General features: G+C 45.6%; 1 protein-coding gene across 2 annotated transcripts in view; it reads right to left on the bottom strand.

Annotated features, from left to right (window-relative positions):
• SLAIN1 (SLAIN motif family member 1) overlaps positions 1 to 19,522 on the bottom strand; it is a 174,078-nt gene that overhangs the window by 122,569 nt on the left and 31,987 nt on the right. The window contains exon 1 of one of the 2 annotated variants that reach the window (XM_078657481.1): positions 981 to 995. The exons of the other annotated variant lie outside the window; for it this stretch is intronic. The gene's annotated coding sequence lies outside the window, so the exon portion shown is untranslated. Of the gene's footprint in view, positions 1 to 980; positions 996 to 19,522 lie in introns of those variants that run through there. 2 annotated transcript variants of the gene reach the window in all.

Genomic DNA, 19,522 nt, shown 5'->3' with positions numbered 1-19,522 from the left:
TCGTCAGCAGCAGACTGGACTATGACAATTCACACTACGCAGGAATCCCAGCCAAACACCTACGACGACTACAACGCATCAAAAACGCCTCCGCCCGACTGATCGTCAAAGTCCCCCGCCACTGCCACATCACCCCCCACCTGAGAGACCTACACTGGCTCCCCGTCGACAAGAGGATCACCTTCAAGCTCCTCACACACGGACACAAAGCACTCCACAATGCCGGAGCAGCCTACCTTAACAGCAGACTCAGCCTCTACACCCCCACCCACCAGCTCTGCTCCACCAGCCTCGCCCTCGCCGCTGTCCCCCACATCCAACGAACAACCTCCGGCGGCAGATCCTTCTCCTACCTCGCCATCAAGACCTGGAATACCCTCCCTACCCACCTACGGCAGACCCAGGACCAGCTCGCCTTCAGAAGACTCCTCAAGACATGGCTCTTCGAGCAGTAGCGGCAGCCCCTCCCCTCAGTGCCTTGAGACCCTCACGGGTAGGTAGCGCGCTTTACAAGTACTTTGATTGATTGATTGATTGATTGATTGATTGATTGATTGATTTAAGCAAGGTCATTAAATGCAACATTTCGTAGATCTGGATTCAACATCAAAACCTCTCCTGTACATGGGGATCATCCAAATAACACAACATAGGCATGAATAGCATACCAGAAACATACACAGCATTTCCTAAGCAGGGGCACTCTAAAAGAATTAGTCCCCTGGCAAGGGTTAACTCAAGCACAGTTCATCACTAGCCAGAGCAGTCTTGTGCCCAGTTCAGAAGGCCTCTAAATTGTTTCCCCCTTACTTTAGGCCTTCAGGGCCAAAAGGGCCATTGGAGCGTTAAATGGGGCCTTTCGGGCCCAGCTGCAGTCTCCTGAGAGGAGGGGGGTCGCGGGGCTGCCTCTCTGATCTTACAAGGCTCCTCGGCAGCCCCCGCTATCCCCTGACACCTCCGCCCTTCCCCAGGGGTGTTACCTTTGTTCACGGCCTCAGTGAGGCCCTTGCGGCTCGATCCTGGTCTCGGGGCAAGTCGGGGGCTCTCGCGCTCTGTGGAGCCCCCTTGCTGGTGGTGTGAGTCGGTTCCGGGCCTTCCGATGCCTTCTCCGGCCCGGGACCAATGAGGACACGGCTTGAGGGAGGCACGCAGCCTCAGACAATGGCTGCGCAGCTTACAAGGGGCCGGGCACAAGAGCCAATCGGGTGGCGGTTTCCGGTAGGCGGGCAGCAGGAACCAATGGGGCTGCACCTGCCACCAGACGCGGCCGATGACGCCGGCCTTGAGGAATGCTCCAGGGACTACTGCGGACTTTCCTCTACCTCGCAGAAGTCGCCGGGGCCGTGGCGGTGACTTACAGACCCCAAGACGCAATCAGCCGCAGCGCCCGACTGCAGCACACACAAGTGGGAGGCGCAGGCAGCGCCTCAGATTTCACAGCGCCCGGGCCGCAGCGGTGATCCTCGGCAAATGAGCGCTTCCAGGCACAGCACTAGGAGACAGGTACCCGGCTGCGGCCGTGATTAGGGCCTGCAGCGCATTTAGGCACACAGCTCTTTGAAATCACAGCTCAGGGCAGAACATAGCCACAGTGCAACAGGTGGGGGCATATGCAGGCACTATAGCGCAAGTTGGCCACAGCGCTTCAGGAGCACAGCGCTGGGGGAAATACAGCTCCAGCAGCTCAGTTCTTTAAAGTCCTGGGCAAAATAGCGCTAGGTGGGCACAACGCTTAAGGAGCACAGCGCAGGGGGGCACAGTTCTCTCAATCAAGCGCTTAGTTGGCACAGCGCTGATTACTTGGTTGATCCCCCAGCAGTGCTCACAGCAGGCAGTCCACTTCTTCAGTACAGTGCTGGTCTTGGGGGAGGATTACACAGCAGGTCTCAGTGCAGGTTCTTGGGGGGAAGAAGGGGGGTTGAGTTGGCAGGCATCAGAGCAGGATAGTTCCCCGCAGCACACTGGAGTTGGTCCCCTGGGTTCCCCCTCACTGGGCCAGATCAGCAGGCTGGCAAATTCCCTCATCTAATTTGGGTACAGCAGGGCCAACACTCAGTCAGTCCAAGTAGTGTCGCCTGACTCCGGCAGACGTTCCCCCAGGTCCAGTGGTGCCCCAACTGACTAGTTCAGTTTCCCTCCTTTCCTCTTATACCCCTAGGTCAGGTGACCCTCCTGTAAAGGTGGCAAAGCATAACCCTTCCCAGGGCTGGAAGGTTCCAGGAGCTTCCATATGTTGTGCTATGTAACAAAAAGGCGGTACGGCAGAGATACAGTATCAAGATGTCCCAGCCTGCTCCTAACTACTTGTGCGTGTATTCAATGGCCACTCTGAAGTAGCAGGGGCCTGTGGCAGCCATGTTATTTGGAGAGAGCACCTGCACCTCAGCACTGTTTGGCAGTGGTAAGGCACCCAGAGACCTAGGTCCAACAAAAGACGTTGGCAAAAACAAGGCGAAAAGGACAAAAAAACAGGGTAAGACCACCCTAGGGCTGACAGGTATAACAGTGCTGTACACAATAGTTCATCCACAGCAAACATCTAAAAGGGGTATGAGGGAGGGATTTAAAGAAGATGGAGAAGGCTAATTCTCCTCATATTTTAGGATAATCTCATGCCTAAGAACAGTGGTTGTTAACCTTTTTACTTCTGTGGACTCCCACTTAATCATTACTGGGATCTGTGGACCCCCACTGAATCATCATTGGAATCAGGGGACCCTCATTGAGTCATTACTGGAAGCCTGGGACCCTGATCTAAGTAATTTAGATGATTTGAACTGCAGTACAACACAGCAATAGGCACAAGCATTCACTAAACACACACTTGATGAAATTTGTAATCCAAACAAATATAAGAAAAATCAACATGTTAATAGGAAGTTTGGAGTTTTTTCAATTTCAATTGACGTGACCCATTCCCATGTTACATTCTGTTTCATGCACCGGTACAATCTTAAGATAACAACCTGAATTTTTGCTTCCAATTTTAAATTCCTATACATGTAAAGCACATTGTAAAAGGTTCAATTGTACATTTTGCTTCTTTATTTATATACATTTTATTAATATATTAATAACATTTCATTTTCTAAGCAGTCGCAGAACTCTGGAGTAGGAGTTGTGGACCCCCAAGGGTCCCTGGACCACAGGTCAAGAACCAATACCAAAGAGTAATGAGTTCATAGGGTGGTAGTCAGTTTGGATAGGAGCTACTTAGGTGTCTTTAGACAATTCAAGAAAATTCCGATATGGATTTAAAGATGTGGGTTTAGTTAAATAAGGTCATTCTTCCTGTGCCAAATATCCATTGTGGAAGAGAGGGGCTTTTGGGAAGCTTTCACATGCATAAAATACTCCCTTGTTTAGCATACGTTAAACCCAGGTCAGCCCTCTAAGAGCATGCAAAAAGATTTTTAGGAGAATAAAAAAATCCTGTAATATCAAGGTTTGGGCTGATCTGGAGAAACACCTCCCTAAAATGATTATCCTGCCTGCTAGATCTGTTCCCAGAACACTGAGGCAGCAGGGTAGAATATGAATGATCATATTTTTGATTTCTAACAATAGTTGTGCACTCAAAAACTACTGCAATGTTATCCTATGTGGCTGGGAATCTAGAATGGGGAAAATGAAATGTGCCATTTCTCCAACACCAGGGCCTATAAAACATCTTGTGTATGGACCCTGCTTACAGTGTTATAACCCACACCCATTGAACACCTAGGGGGAGAATTTAGGGGTCCTGAAAATGCAGGAATAGTGCATAACCTCACTCCACAGTGCTCCTAGCACCAAAGTCGATTTATGAGAGGCACTTTGCTACAAGGAGGAAAGTGAAATATGCAATTTCTCTATCCCCAGGGTATATAAAACATGTTTTATAAGGACACTCCTGGTAATGACATGATCCTCCATCCCTGGGACACCTAAGGGAGACCCTGGGGGTACCTAACAAGCCACAATATTATAGTTTATCACTTTCTAAGTGCCCCTACCACCAAAGTCAAGTTTGGGCATAATTTACATTCAAAAGCAGTGCAGCACCACAGGGCTGCTTTTAAACTGACATCAGGCCGCAGCAGTGCACACATGCAAGTGCAGAAAGTGCTGCTGGCCTCTAAACTGCCATGCCCTATTATGTACTGGGGACTTGAGGTAGCTTCAATCCCCCTTCCCTATTATGTGCTAGGTACTTCTAGGGTAGGTCATGCCAATCATAGGTGCACCCTAATACGTAGTTTACCCTAATGCAAGTGTGTGTTTTCACTGGGTGTTTTCAACATAGCACTGGCCCCGAACCTGCCCAGAGCAGAGCCGAGGGCACTCTCAGAGTCAGAAAACCAGCACTCAGGGGTCTCAAAGAGGGAAAATGGTGGGGGGAGACAGCAAACAGGTCCTGATTTCCAACACCAGTGGTTTGTGTTCAGATTTTTTAGTTCTTACATCAAGTCTACCAGACAGAAAAATACCTTGTAGACTTACAGTGGGCTCACAACCCACCCATCGATTTCCAGTGATTGGCTTTATTGTCGCTCCTATTTGCTTGTTTCTTATTTCAGGACTTGCCTTCCTGTTCTTATTTTGCCCCTCCTGTGGAGCATAGACTCTTTACGATGCTTTTGAGTGATTGAGTGGTATCATTCCATTGCTCACATTTAGGGAACTATTTTTTTTGTTCTTTCAGTACTCCATGAGAGTGCACATGGTTTCTAGACCTCTCCCTCTCCTCCTCCCATGCTGTGTTTCTCCTCACCCTTTGCAGCTTGTCTGCAAAAGCACAGCAACAGGGATATGTAATGGATATGGCTGAAGAGCAGACTTTACTTTTTTTGTTTGTTTCTCCTGCATTCAATATGTTATAGGAAAGCACAAGCTTTGGGACACAAAGGATTTGATGGTGCTCTTGGAAGTGCTATCCACTACACTCACTTAGCTGGCGTCTAAGGTAGAAGGTGAATTAAGCATGACACTTCTTCTTCGGCCCATAATTCTGCTTTCAGGGCTAGTGTATAGGGCCAAATGGCTGAATCCTGTAGAAAATAAATTAGGCCTTGTCAAGCGTTTCCCTTTACATTCTGACACTTCCTTATCCTTTTTTAATTCTGTTCAGAACTTCCTGCGTGAAATATATTTAAAAATAAACCATGCCATTCATAAAGATTGTAAACCTTGAATTTAATGTCCCATTTTGAGCTACCATAAGCTATGTGTTTGCTTTTCTTCCAATGCTTAGATTTTTTTTCTTTTACTATTTTTTAAACAATACTTTGAAGACAAACATTGGCAAAGCTAACAACTTGCCACTCACATTATGTAGGCGAGACTTCTTGGCTTTGCCAAAGGATGTTCTTCATGGCAACCTTTGGATATGCAGCTAACGTTTACTAATGTTGCTATTCCTAGGCGAGTTCAGGCCCCATCACTGTGGCGATCAAGGCCATATGTATCAATGAGTGAGACACAGAATGGGTTAAACCCTTGATACATCAGGAACCGAGTCACATGTCCATTGGCAGAAAATCAGTGGCCTGGGTGAGTTCTCCAAAAAAAGATTACATATGGAAATGCTATTTAAATCTACATTAACGGAAAGCAGGTGGTGTTCTTTTGGCCTAGTTAATTGAATATATCACATTTCTATCAATGTGCAGGAAAATCAAAACAAACTAGTGCAAATGGAATTTTATCCAAGAACTTCAACATGTAAATTTTCAAGTTAATGATGTCAACGACTCAATTGTGGGTTTCAAAATTGCAGCCATCACACAGATCAATATTAATAACACGTTTTGAGTTGAAATACTATTTGAAGACGCACGTTCTCTTTCCCCATGTCAGGCATTTTTGACGCCACATAACTGAACAAAAAGGCATACATCAAATTACTGTATTTAATGTAGCAGATTTAAAATGTTGAGTGTGGTTTTCTCTTCTTAGCTTGGTATGTGATTTTTTTCACGTGTGTCCATGATTACTTCCAGAGCTTCTCACAATATATTACAGTTCTTCAATGCTATGTACCAGCATAGTCCAATTGGTTGCCATTATGAGATTATATTAGTGTTCGAACTAAAAACTCTGCAGTGGCCTTTATTTCACTAAATCCATTCTTCTTCCGTTTTGTCCTCGTGCACGGCTGAGATTTACAGCCAACGAGTACCTTCTGTGTTTAGCACAAAGCTTAATAGCATTTAAGAAAAGCTTACACTTCTTAGAAAAGCACATTCCCAGATCTAGGGCAGGGATTGTAAACATTCAGAGAAGAAGGGGCCTTTCTAATTCGCACAAGAGAAGGGGGCCAGGAGTGCAGAAAACAATACCAGTTAACAGGGATCATTTTGTTTTCCTCCTGTTTAGCGGCTACTTTTCCTGCAATCTTATAAATTACAGTAAAATAAATGCACACGGTTTGTGCAGTTTCTGCCAATACATTCAATACAGAGGCCTCCCCCAAGGCTGGCAGCAGGAACAATGGAGTAGCCAGAAAATTAAAACAACCCCCACTGTGTCACTGGGTGAGCAAATACCGACTGTTCCTAGAAGCGTTCCTTTCACCCTCCCATCCATTATAATTTTCACCCATCAAAATGTTCACCCATCAAACCTTTACCCCTTTCATCTATTTACGTATCCTTTTCCTTTATCCTTCCTTCAACTATTCTTTCCTTGCACCCTTTCTTCCTCATACTCTTCATTCCACCCTTTATTTGTTCCTTATTTCCCTTCTTCTTAACTATCTTTTCTTCTTGACCTCTTGGTTTGCCTTTATTATTTTTATTTCTCCCACCCACTCTGTTTTCCCCTCTCCCTTTGCATCGTTTATTGGTCTCTGTTCCTGTCACTACACTGACCAGCCCTCAGACCCCACCTCTCTGTTCTGCAGTGGTATTCCATTATAGTCTTGGAGCACGCCACAGCAGGTTCTCCCAGCCATTAAAGGCCCACTCCAGTTTTAGAGACCTGAGCTGAAGGCGAGGGCCTTTAACAAGGGAGCGGGCCTTTAATGGCCGGCCCGGAGCACTCCTTTGTTTTCAATGGAACTCCCAACATCCAATGTTCTAATACAGTATTATTCATAGGCTTTGGTCTGCAGACAGAAGAGGGTCACTGGAAAACCAGATAACATTTAAGAGGGAACCCGCTTAGCAGCCCACCATGCCCAGTGGCAACCCCCACTTTAGTTACAAGGGTGGAGGATTTCACAACCCCAACAAGCTACAGAGCACACTATAGAGTAAGCAGAGTATCTCTGCTGACCGATCTGCACCCGACCAGACCTGCTCATGCATCATCGTATGAACAGGCCCATGAAAAGAATGGTTCAGTCTGGTGCCCAATAACAGTAAATCAAAGAGGGCACTCAAGACCAAGCGTAATGTAGCTCAGAGAAAGCATAGTTTGTGATTGCTAGTAAGGTAACGACCAGCGGTCCTCTAACAGAGATTTGTATTGAGCCTTTGTATATTTATTTGTTATATGTGTTGCTATATGAGTGCTAATAGCAATTATTTTCATATGTTTGTATACAGGTATCAACGATAAGAACTGATTGGTGAGAGATATTTGGTTGTCTTGAAGAAAGTGGTCAGAACTGGCTCTAAAGCACCGAAACGTGTTGACGCATATACAGTGCTAAATCGGTGGAACATACTGGCACACTAGATGGCAACTCTGTTGTTTGTATTAATTAGCAATTGATTAAGACAGGTTGTATTGTCTTGTGTATTCTCTCCTTGTTTTCTTTGTAGATGTATTTTAATTGCATGTGTTGTTTATGATATCATGTATTTTTAACAATAGAGAAGTAGGAAACCCCTTTTTTAAAATATGTTTTAAGATGAACATGAAACACACGATGATTTTATTTGTTTATTGGTATATGCAATAACTCTTTTTATTAAATATTTTATATATTTAGACTGTTGTGGTACTTTACTTAGGTGTGGGGTGGTGTGTATGAGTTGTAGATAGGTTTGATATTCATGTGAGTTGGAACAAAAATAAATTAATTCCTGTCATGGTTTATGACTCCAAAGGGAGTATTTGGGGACTTTACCTCCACTAGCAGAGGAGCCAGCAGATCAACAGATTCTCACTATTTTTGAAGATGTCACCAGAGACCTCTTGTTTAGAAAGTGGAGTTATCCAGGTAAGTTGTCTAGAGCGCACTTTGTATCTCAATCATATCCAGGTAAGGGATTACAGTTACCCAAATCCATTCAAATTTAAGTGCTTCTCTCCAAACCTTTGTAGAAGACCACCCCGTCCACAGCAGAAGTTCCCTTGCAAGATGCTGCGGACAATAACTTTGATGTAGCGCTCAAACAGATGCTATGAATGATCCACCGTGGTGCCCCAAGCCAACTACTTGAATGTGTGCAAATGGAGTGGGTTTGTTGGAACCAGCTGTGAACTGCAAGAGACCAGTCAGTTCTAGCCATGCTTTACTGCTGCTACTGGAACCTGTGGTATCCCCTTAATCTACGTTATAAAAAAACAGCAACTTCCACAAAAAAGGAAATTACTTATTCTGCTGTGGGAAATATTCCCTAAACAAAATCCTATTCATCAACGCTCTTAAAACCACATCCCAGGCTAAAAAAGTGACCAACCAAAGAAAGAGAACCCAACTGAATCCTACAACTTTGCACCAAATGTTGATCACTCCAAGATGCATACATCCTTAGATTTTGTAACATTTATTTTTGTTGAGTGAGCATGTCTGGCCACCCGAAGAATAGTCTGAAACACTCTTATGGACAGACTTCCTACACAATTCATTCCAAGTCCACGGTTACATTTTTTTTTAAAGCAGCTTAATTCCAAAATGCAATCCAATTGCATGAGCTCAAATGTTAGCTGACAGATACGAAGGCCATGGACTTGGGAGCGCTATGGCAAAAGGATGCCCTGCTGGATGGAGAAGCTACCTGATGCATGGCAAGGATGGACTTTGGGACTTGGACTCCAACTGAGCCCCAGGACTAGGATGGGTCTCTCCTAAACCAGTGGTGCTGGTCCACTTGTGCCCCTTGGGGAACAATTGCTGGAAGGGACCTGCTGAGGGACCCTGGATGGTTAACCTGAATCCTCTGTGTACAGGCTCTTGACTCTGCTGACACTTGAGTGCCTTTAAATAAGGCAGGAGGCTATGGGGCCTAAGGGGTGTAGCAGAGAAGGTGTTTTGTGGTGGATTGTAGAGGGGCTGCACAGGATACCCCCACCAACACGAGAACAGCACCAGGAGCCAAGCTTAGGACAGGTCTGGTGCAGGGACCCAAGAAAAATCCACCTCCCAACAAAAAGCACCTTTAGAGGCCAGGAGGCCTGAAGAAAATGCTTCTGGTGGCTTGTACTGGTCACTAGGAGCAAAACCAGCCAAAGGCCATGAAAATCGGCCCTAAGTGCTAAAGAGATGATCCTGCGAGGACCAGGAAGAAAACTAAAACAATTAGCTAAAAGCACTCCACCCAATTTCCTTCAAATTCCTGTTGGGTGGGTCAGAGCATCTTTATTCATGGCATTCCCAATGAGAACCAGGCATGCCTGGTGACCAGCTCCCAGATTCAGTGCACCCCCAGGTGATCCAGGCCGGGCCCCTGTGAAGGGGGATGATGCACACCAGCTTGTTGTCCCTCTGCCTGTGAGGAGAGAGGGCAGAGGAGAATGCACAGCTCCCATCACAGGAGGGGAGCAGTAGAAGAACTTGCTCCCACTACAGCGGGAGAAGAAAGAATTATGTTGGCTCTCGTGCATACCACAGGAGTCACCCACAGGGAACTGTCAGTGGCTGTGGGTGCCAAATTGGCACAGGTCCCAGGCACAAAAAAGACTGTGGCACAAGGCTGCTGCCCACATTTTCTGGCGGAGAACCGCCTATATTTGTCTGCGTGGGAAACAAAAGTTGGGTTCGGCTCAATGTGGCACCCCAAGGAGGAGCAGGGGCACCACCACCGGTTATCCAGCATGTTTGGGACACTGTAGAAAGGGCAGTGGCCTCCATGGAATCTAACCCCAAGTCTTCCAGGGTCTTAAAATTATGATCCTGGGAGATGCTTTCATTGATTTTAAACACTTCCAGAACTGGACCTTTGTTCTTGAGATCTGGAGTGTGGGCCCTTTGTGGTTGGTCCTATAGCTGCAGTGGCAGCCTAATAATAATAAAATAAAGGCTCTGCCAAACATGCCTTATTTAAATTATTTAAGGTGAAAATGCAGATGTTAGCATTATAAGGAGTGCTTGTGAATATTGATACTGTTCCCAGTGACAGTTAACAGTGTTACAGTATTACATTATGGCATGTGTCTGCTTTTATTATTGTGATGACACCCTGACAAGGCCAGTAGGCCTACCTTATTGATAATAACACCCTTGCTGTTTGAGGTGCTAGAAAATCTGAGGCCTAACTCACTCCTGCCTTTTCTGTCCAAAGTGGCGGAGAAGGTGGTTAACACCCAAGTTATGGAATTTGTGGAGGAGGCAGGGCTGCTCCACACTACGCAGTTTGGCTTTAGACCTCGCCATTCAACGGAGTCTGCCCTACTGATGGCAACGGAACATCTGAGACGGGGTGTTGATGAGGGACAAACGATGGCCCTGATCCTGTTAGACCTCAGCGCGGCGTTCGACACTGTAGCACATTCCACCTTGCTACAGTGTCTGAGCAGAGGTGGCATTGCTAAAACTGCGCTGAGGTGGATCCAGGCCTTCCTAACGGGAAGAAGCTTCCAAGTGAGGCAGGGTGACTGCTACTCGAAGGGGGTATTTCTGGGCCAGGGCGTGCCCCAGGGCTCGTCTCTGAGCCCGACCCTTTTTAATTTGTATGTAGCGCCTGTTGCCTCTATTGTAGAGAGTTATGGCCTCCAAATGGTATCTTATGCCGACGATACGCAGCTGGTCATCTCCCTGTCGCATGCACCCTGTCTTGCTGCAGATGGCTTCCGATCGTGCATGAAAGATCTTGCCGATTGGATGGCCTTAAACTGCTTGAAACTTAACGGCAGCAAGACTGAGGTGCTGGTGGTGGGGAGAGACCAGTCTGCTTGGTCGTCGGCTTGGTGGCCATCCTGTTTGGGATCAATCCCCCCCCCCTGTCAGGAGGCAAAAAGCCTAGGAGTATGGTTGGGCCCCAAATCAACCGTGTGGTGGCCGTGTGTTTTGGAGTGCTGAAAAGGCTGAGGAAAGTTCTTGAACTACTGCCTGTGGAAGCCCGAAAGACCTTGGTACATGCATTGGTGACCGCAAGGCTGGACTATGCGAACCTGCTATACTTAGGGGCATCGGGGAAGAGCTTTGGTCGCCTTCAAGTGCGGCAGAATGCGGCAGCACGTCTGAGCCTCAGGTTGCCCAGAAGGGCGCCTTCGAGGGAGGCCTTGCAGATGCTACACTGGCTCCCTGTGAGAAGCAGAGTGAAGTTCAAGGCCCTCTGCACCTGCCATCGGATTCTGAATGGCAAGGCACCCCGATCACTGCGGAGCTTGATTGAATCCTATGAACCTGCCCGAGCGTTAAGATCTGCGGGTAGGGGACTGTTGAGAATTCCCAAGGTGAAGAAAGCCCGCATGGGAGGCAGATCTTTTAGGTATCTAGCGGCAAACCATTGGAATAAACTCCCACTGGACTTGCGGCTAGAACCGGCAGAAACTAGGTTTCGAGCTAAATTGAAAACTTACCTCTATGTCAGATAATCTGCCCGCCTCGCAGCTAACTCCTTGTTTTCCGCCTCTCTCATTTTAGCGCGGGGACACGCCGGTGTGCGTAACTCAGCGCTCTATAAATGCCCCTATTATTATTATTATTATTCGTGTATTATAGTTTTAAAGTTCAGGATCACTCTAGAGTGCTACATAAAATGAGGGTATCACCAAAGGTAGTGAGAACATAGCACAAAGGGAACCCCAATAGTATTTTGTAGGTTCGGGAAAGGGGGGAGAATACCATTTCAAATAGCAAAAAGCATTCTCGCTTAACCTACATAGCGTCTAGCCCAGATTTATTTGTACAATGATTGCTGACCCAACTGTATTTTTACACATTAATTGAATTTCTCATCATTGTTCTCTTTTTATGAATTTTCAATACAAAGTGCATCATTACCACATTTCATTACATTACAGAAAGCACAATCAATTGTCATGTATTTTTTTATACAGTAAAATACATTGTCCAGTCATTACAATCCCCACTTAACTCCAACACCTCACCTACACGCCCTTCACACAAACTCATGCAAACTAATACAAACTCATAACAATCATCCACATGCCAAAAGGATTTCCTTATTGACCTAGCAACAAGATTATTATTTTTTCTTCCACAATTGTTGGATTTTGGTTGGGAACTCACCATCTTTCAGGGCCAATGTGCATTTTGGTGGAGATATTAATCCCAGACCACATTGTTCAGGACCTAAGCTAGTATATCCTCTTTCCAGCATGGACATGGGGTTTGTTTGCTTTTGGTTATTCACCGCCTTCTCACTTAGGCCAGGGGATCAGTACAAATAAAAAACATATTCTACTAGAGAACATCCCAGGATACCTACATTGGAATCTATTATCAAGTTTGGTGTCCAATTCTCTCTTCAGACAGATCTTGACATGCAAACTTTTGCCATACGCGGATTCACAATGTTTCCAATCATGTCTTTAGTCTTTAGTGTAGGTCAAAAAATATATACATTATGTCATGTTCTTTTGCTTTCTTTCCAGTTAGCGTCCGCACCTTGTGCTTTTCAAAGGGAGCTCCGGAAGGATGTGATTGGAAAGAATGTGAATCCCTGTATGGCAAAAGAAAGCATGTCGGGTTCTATATGAGGAGAGAATTTAGACACCAATCTTGATAATAGATTTCCATACCGCATATAGGTATCTAGGAATGTTCTTTGCCAGAATATACGTTTTAGCATTGTATTGATCCTATGGCCTAAGTGAGAAGGTGGTTAATAAGCAATAGAAGATATACTACTTTATTTCCTTAAGAAGATGGTCAAGAATTAATATCCCCACCGAAACGTGCATTGACCATGACCATTTCTTGAGTTCCCCAGCTATTATGCAAAAACTGTGGAAGAAAAAATAATGAACGCCTTGTTGGGGTAATAAGGAAATTCTGAGGGCATGTGGATGATTGTTAGGAGTTTGTGTGAATGGTGTCTATGTGAGGTTGGAGTTGCGTGGGGTTTGGAATGAATGGGCAATGTTTTTTACTGTATAAGAAATACATGACAAAAATAATTGTGGTTTTTGTAATGTAATGAAATGTGATAATGATGGACTTTATATTGATGATTTATAAAATTATGTGAAAAATGTAATAAATGTATAAAACATGCAGTTTGGTCAGCAATTATTGTGCGAATACATATTGGCTAGAAACAGTACAGGTTAAGTGGGAATGTTTGTTGTTTTTTGAAACGTCACCAACATTACTTCCAAATACCTGATGTGTATACAATTGAAATTTAATGCATAGCTTTTAATAGGGTGTGTCATAAATATACCTTTCCTTTTACAAGGAAAAAAAGCACTAATTGGATGATGATTTATTGACTGTTGTTGTTGTGTAACAGCTAGCTCGGGTTTCTATGCCACACCCTTTGCCTGAGTATGCCTTGGACTGCTCTGCTTCGCCACCCTGAGAAAGTCAAGTTCTACAGTGGGGTACTAGGATCCCAGTAAAAAAAGGCAAATTCGAAATGATTGCCTGTGAAGGACTCACCTCCTTCACAAAAAATAACACAATTTCTGACGCTGTCCATGGACTAAACAATGTTCATACATTTTATGCAGCCCAAAAGTGAATTCTTACACAAAAGCAACCTGGGATACCTGCATCTCAGACAGAAGCACTGCCTCAGTGCATGGAGAGGAATTTCAATTGAAACACTTTCAATGAAGTTGCAAGTTTATAGTCAAGTGCAAAATACCTTTTAGAATTCTTGCTTCATTCAAAATTATCTGCATCACACACAATACCACTAATTTACAAATCAAATGTACCCAGAGGGAAGCAAAACAAATGCAGCATGGCCAAAATCATGAACCTTCATTGATCTGTATGGATATTCTAGGCTTCCCTAGACTAGCCACTAAACAACGCTCATTAAATTAAGTTGCAGCTGCACTTCATAACTGCATGTTTTATGTCACTGTTAGAAATTGGGTTTTCTGTTTGGCTAGGGTATGCACCTAAGCCAGGCACAACCCACCACTCTAATCAGGGTAAGGGAGTTACACACTCGAGATAACCCCTGTTCACTCCCTTGGTAGCTTGGCAGGGCAGCCAGGCTTATCCCAGAGGCAAAATGTAAAGTGTTTGCACAACACACACTCACCAGTGACACACTAAGCACACCACAACATGAAACTCCACACAAGGATATATATAAAATTTCCTTGTATTATACATAAAACACATGGACCAAAAATCACATAAACCAATACGCCCTTTGCCAACTGGGCAATTGTCATAACATTATATGTAGTGCATTAAAGGTAAATACTTATAAGTTGCACATGTCATTAAAAAATGTGAAGACATCATACAGCTCCTGAACATAATATTTGTTATTCTGGCCAATATATATGGCCAGCAAATCAAAATGGAGAGAGAGGACTAGATAGGCTAGTCCGGATCCCCTGGTTTATATGTAGTATCAAGAAAGGACTAGCTTAGTTGTGTTTGGGAGACTCAGTGGGTACGTCTGTAGGCAAACCAATTGGTTTGATTGTGAAGCCCTCACCCACCAACCTAGTTGGTGGCATGCTTCATCATCGGGCCCACCACAGTGACACCGAATGTGTCCCGGGTGTGCTTCGACTCCAGATTACTGAGGAGCTGGTATACTTACTGAGTGTGCTGTGTTTGTGGGTGTGGAAGTGATTTTAAAAGCTATGCAGTGGGTCCCAGTTCCCGAGGGTATATGGATAATTTTAATGTCTGGCCCCTGCTAGCAGATAAAAAGGCAAACGGACGTCGTGGAGTGAATTATGGGCTCCTACGTCCTGTGTGGTCTACATGTTTCAGCCAGCCCTTTTATTTACATCTGGCTTTCCTCAGGACCAATGAGTATGTGTGGGTGAAAATAAACTATATTAAGTGGTTGGTGTGTGTTAAAAAGTGTCGCACTCGCTAAGGTGCTATACGTGTTAGAGGGGGATTCCCTCTGCTTTACTGTACACATAACATAAAGACACAAACAGACATACAGGGTAAAATCAATAAGAATGGTATTCTTTTAACACAACATGTTGCCGGCTTCTAAGGTGCGTGAACGACCTAGACCGGCAGGTAGAACATGGCCATGAGGATTGCATGGCAGATGTGGTTTATAGCGTAAAAACGGGGTGGCGGTGGTGGGCTATCCAGTGAGGTAAGCGTAGGGTGAGGTGCAGGTAAGTATTATAAATTTTCCTCACACTTGCTGTTTGCTGTTAAAGCTTCCTGGGTCACCTGGCAGGGAGAGAAGACCCTAGGCATTGTGAAAAGGCATAGGTTAGAACTGAGCCTGTGAGGAGAAAGATTCTGCTGCTTACCTAGATCGTAGTGGTGAATCAGTATGGTTACTCACGGAATTGCCGATCTGCGTGCTCCTGCGACCTATCGTCCTGCTGCGGTGTCCCGAGTGAAGGTATGAGCTCCTAGGTCGGGTTTATGTAGCACGTTTAATTCACAGCACCTGGGGCAGGAGTGAGAGAAGTGGGTGTGGTCGCGCAGAAAGCGCCGAGTCATCTGCCGCACTGCGCACGTGTGCGCGATCAGTGCTAGTTGAGCGCATGCGCGGAATGCGAGATCAGTGCTGGACAGCGCTTGCGCAATGCGTGCTGGTGAAGTACCATGGGTAGTGGCAGCGCTTGGGGGTAACTGCCCGTATTTCGGCCAAGTTACCGTTAGGGTTGAAGGTTTTGAATCAATTAAAAAATGAAAAGAGAGATACAGACTGGGAACAGACCACGAGTCAGAACGGATCTAGGACATCGAATAGGGAGGTTAGAGTAATTTGTATAGAGGTGGCTGATTAGTTAGTCAGCGTATTCCACGGGATGGAATCATTAAGCCCCTCTATGTGTGTGGAGAGGCGGTATATCCAACGTTGTTCTTTGGTAAGGAGAGTTTTCTCACTGCAGTAAGATGCTTCAAATTGCTCAATCACTGTCCATGTAAAGTCATTTGGGGTATGATTGTGGGTGAGAAAGTGTTGTGTCAGTTTACTAATGTTTTTACCACAGCGCATGGTGCTTCTGTGCTCAATATATATATGGCCAACATCATAACATTAGGGCCTGAAAATGGAGCCGTTAGACCATACATAATCACCAGATACCATGCACAAATCACCACTTTGTACCTTAACTGTGGAGCCACTGCGCTCCTGTCAAAAGTTCTATTTCTATGGTAATGATTGTCACCCCATAGGGCACATGGAGGCCAGTGCACCTAGAATAGGTTTACGCTTCTTACGAGGGAGCTGCAGGAATGAGACCTTTGTAAAGGGTTTCCCTCCCATTATGCAGCTGGTTTCAAATTCCTCAAGGCCCCTGCGGTATGGGAAAATCTAGCGGGGGGAAGCACACACTGCCGAGATCAGTGGGGAGACCTTGCTGGGTCCTCCCCGCAAGGGGAATCACTGAAGGCAGCTGCCCCAGACACGTGGTGCAGCTGTCGCCTGGTGGTCCACTGCAGCCCCTTGGTGACTCCACACCAGCCTCCTTCGACCAGGACAAGAAAAGGTGGTGCAAACCGTCAGCCCACCTAGATCCCTACAGGCTCCTTCAGGGTTGCTACGCTGGATATTGCAGCACTGAGCGAAGTCTCCATCGCACTCAGCCTCACTCGTGGACGAGCCTGATGCTGTCTGACCCCAAAGGGGGTGGATAGGTCGAAGGAACATGCGGCGGCTCTTTTCCCCCAGCACGGCCCCCAAGCACCTTCCTTCCAATGCAGGGCTGGGCCCTGCCCTGTGGGAGCGTCAGCCTTCCTCAGAAACATGGGAGCTCCGGCCTAGGGCTTCCTTCAGCTCAGATGGTGGCAGCGGCCACACGCACCCACGGTGAGTGAGGGGGTGAGCACTTAGCAACCAGTTCTCCCCTCCCGCTACCCACAACACATGGAGCCGTGCAGCGCTTAGAAAACGCTTGGGAGCAGACAATCCCAGCGCTCGCCGGTCCCAGTTGGGAGTGCTCCTTGAAACTAGGAAACACTCTCCCCACACTGGTGCATCCAATAAAGCATCTTTATTTTTATTATATTTTTATTTATAACAGTTTTTTATAGTGCGAACTAGACCCTTGGGTATCAGAGCGCTTAACATCACATGGTATATATTAAGAACAGCATTGTGTGTAACACGCACATAGGTAGCCTGTAAAAATATAGTATATACCGGAACTAACATAAAAAGGACAGATGCACGACTACCGCCAGTGTCCTCTTTCCGTGGGTCATTTTCTATATAATTCCCAATATGTTATCCAAAAGACCGTCACTGTTGGGTCGCCGATGGCAAATTGCCTACCTAATGGAGGAATTTGTTCATTTGAAACATCCTAGTTTCCTTCTTGAATGTTGCAGTGTTCGAGATCTTTCTGATGTTCGCAGGAAGGGAGTTCCATATTCTAGGGGCTGCACCAGAGAATGATCTCTCATAAGTTTTTTTCTTCCTGAAGATAGGTGGTCTCAGCATCAGCAGATTGGCACTCCGGACAGGTCTGTTTCCTCCTGCAATTTTTATTTTCTGGGCAAGATATCTGGGTGTGTGGTGATGAATCGCTTTATGGGCGATACATGCCATTTTTAGTTGTATTCTAGCTTCGTAGGGTAGCCAGTTTAGAGCTTTCAGGTGAGGGGAGATGTGGTCAAATTTCCTCTATCCTGTGATAAGTCTAGCCGCTGCATTGAGGCATGCTTTTAAGGGAGCTGTGGAGATTTTTGGAAGGGCTGCAAGTGTTGTGCATCCATATTCAATTCTTGAAATCACCAGTGATTGCACAGCTAGATTTAGGTCGTTCTCTGATAGAAATGACTTCATTTTTCTTAAGTAGTTCAGATGAAAGAGTGCGTTTTTTGCCATTACTTTGATGTGGGTTTTCATATCAAGGTGTTCATCCAGTGTGATTCCGATAGACTTAGCTGATTCAACTAGCGTCGAGGTGCAGTTCAACGCTGTGATCATTTTGGACCATTCCTTCATTTCTGCATGATTCTTTTGAGGTGCGATGAGTAAGAATTCAGTTTTATTAGCGTTTAGCTTGAGGTGATTGCTAGATAGCCATTTTAGCAACATTTTGAGGGCCTCATTCATAATTGTAGTGACTTCCAGCGATGCGATCTTGATGTAAAGTTGCGTGTCGTCCGCGTACATATGGTAGGATATTTTAGAATTTCGTAGGATTTCTGTAAGTGGTTCGATGTATAAGTTAAACAGTGAAGGAGATAGAGTCGATCCTTGGGGTACGCCAATTGTATTTGGGCAAGAAGGGGAAAGAGATTGGTTTACTACGAATCTCTGAGTTCTATTCTGTAAGAATGATTTGAACCAATTCAATACAGTGCCTTAAATTCCCATCCTGTCGTGAAGTCTGATTAGAAGTTTTTCGTGGTTAACATGTGCTTACTGTAAAAAAGATAAAGAATACAGCCCTCACCATGCACTTACACTTTGGAAGGTGGAAAATACAGCCCTCACCAACAGCCGGGTCGGTAGTGGGTGTACCTGCCGGGCGGTGACGTGGGGAGGGGGAGGGGCAGGGTGGAGGATAGTAATCTGTGGATTACGGAGCTTTACAGGTAAGTAAACATATAAATAAATAAAATTTGTTGCGCGCACTGCATCGCATCTGGGGATGCAGTGCACGCAACGAAATTTGTTTTATTTATTTATATGTTTACTTACCTGTAAAGCTCGTAATCTATACAGTACTACCCCCACCCTGCCCCTCCCCCTCCCCACATCACCGCCCTGCAGGTACTCCCACTAACGACCGCAGCTGCTCACCAACACTCTCCAAAAGAGCAACCATAAAGCGCTCAGTATATTCTCTTCCAAAAAAGGGTGAAGACCAGTCCAGCCCTTTGCTTGTCTAGCCAGGAGAAGCAACTGCAGGCCATCCCACTCCACACACGACTGGGGCAGCGATCCTTAAACCGTCCTTCCAATCTCCTTCCAGGCAGGTTCCCTTGATATCCAGCAAGGATATTTCTGTGAAGTCTTTTATCCCCCTGAGACTTACAACAGGAGGCACGCAAACACAAGCCCTTGGAGATTCTTCACTAGCAGGATACCACAGCAGGGCAAGAAAAGGCAGTCATTTTCCTCCATGCCAGAGAGAAGCAGCAACTGCAGACCAACCCACTCCTCACACAGAAAAGGCAGCGCTCCTCACACAGTCCTTCTGCTTTTCTTCTTCCTCTTGGCAGGGTCCTCTTGTTTCTTGAAGTAATGTAAGTCCTGGGGTTTTAGGTCTCATACTTATACCACATTTTGTCATTGTTCTGTTTGGGGCAAGGGTCTCTGAACCCAGT

This window comes from Lissotriton helveticus, chromosome 8, assembly GCF_964261635.1.
Source record: "Lissotriton helveticus chromosome 8, aLisHel1.1, whole genome shotgun sequence".
Taxonomy (NCBI): Eukaryota; Metazoa; Chordata; class Amphibia; order Caudata; family Salamandridae; genus Lissotriton; species Lissotriton helveticus.
Note: the sequence above shows the minus strand (reverse complement) of the source record. Positions and strands in the feature narration are given on the sequence as shown.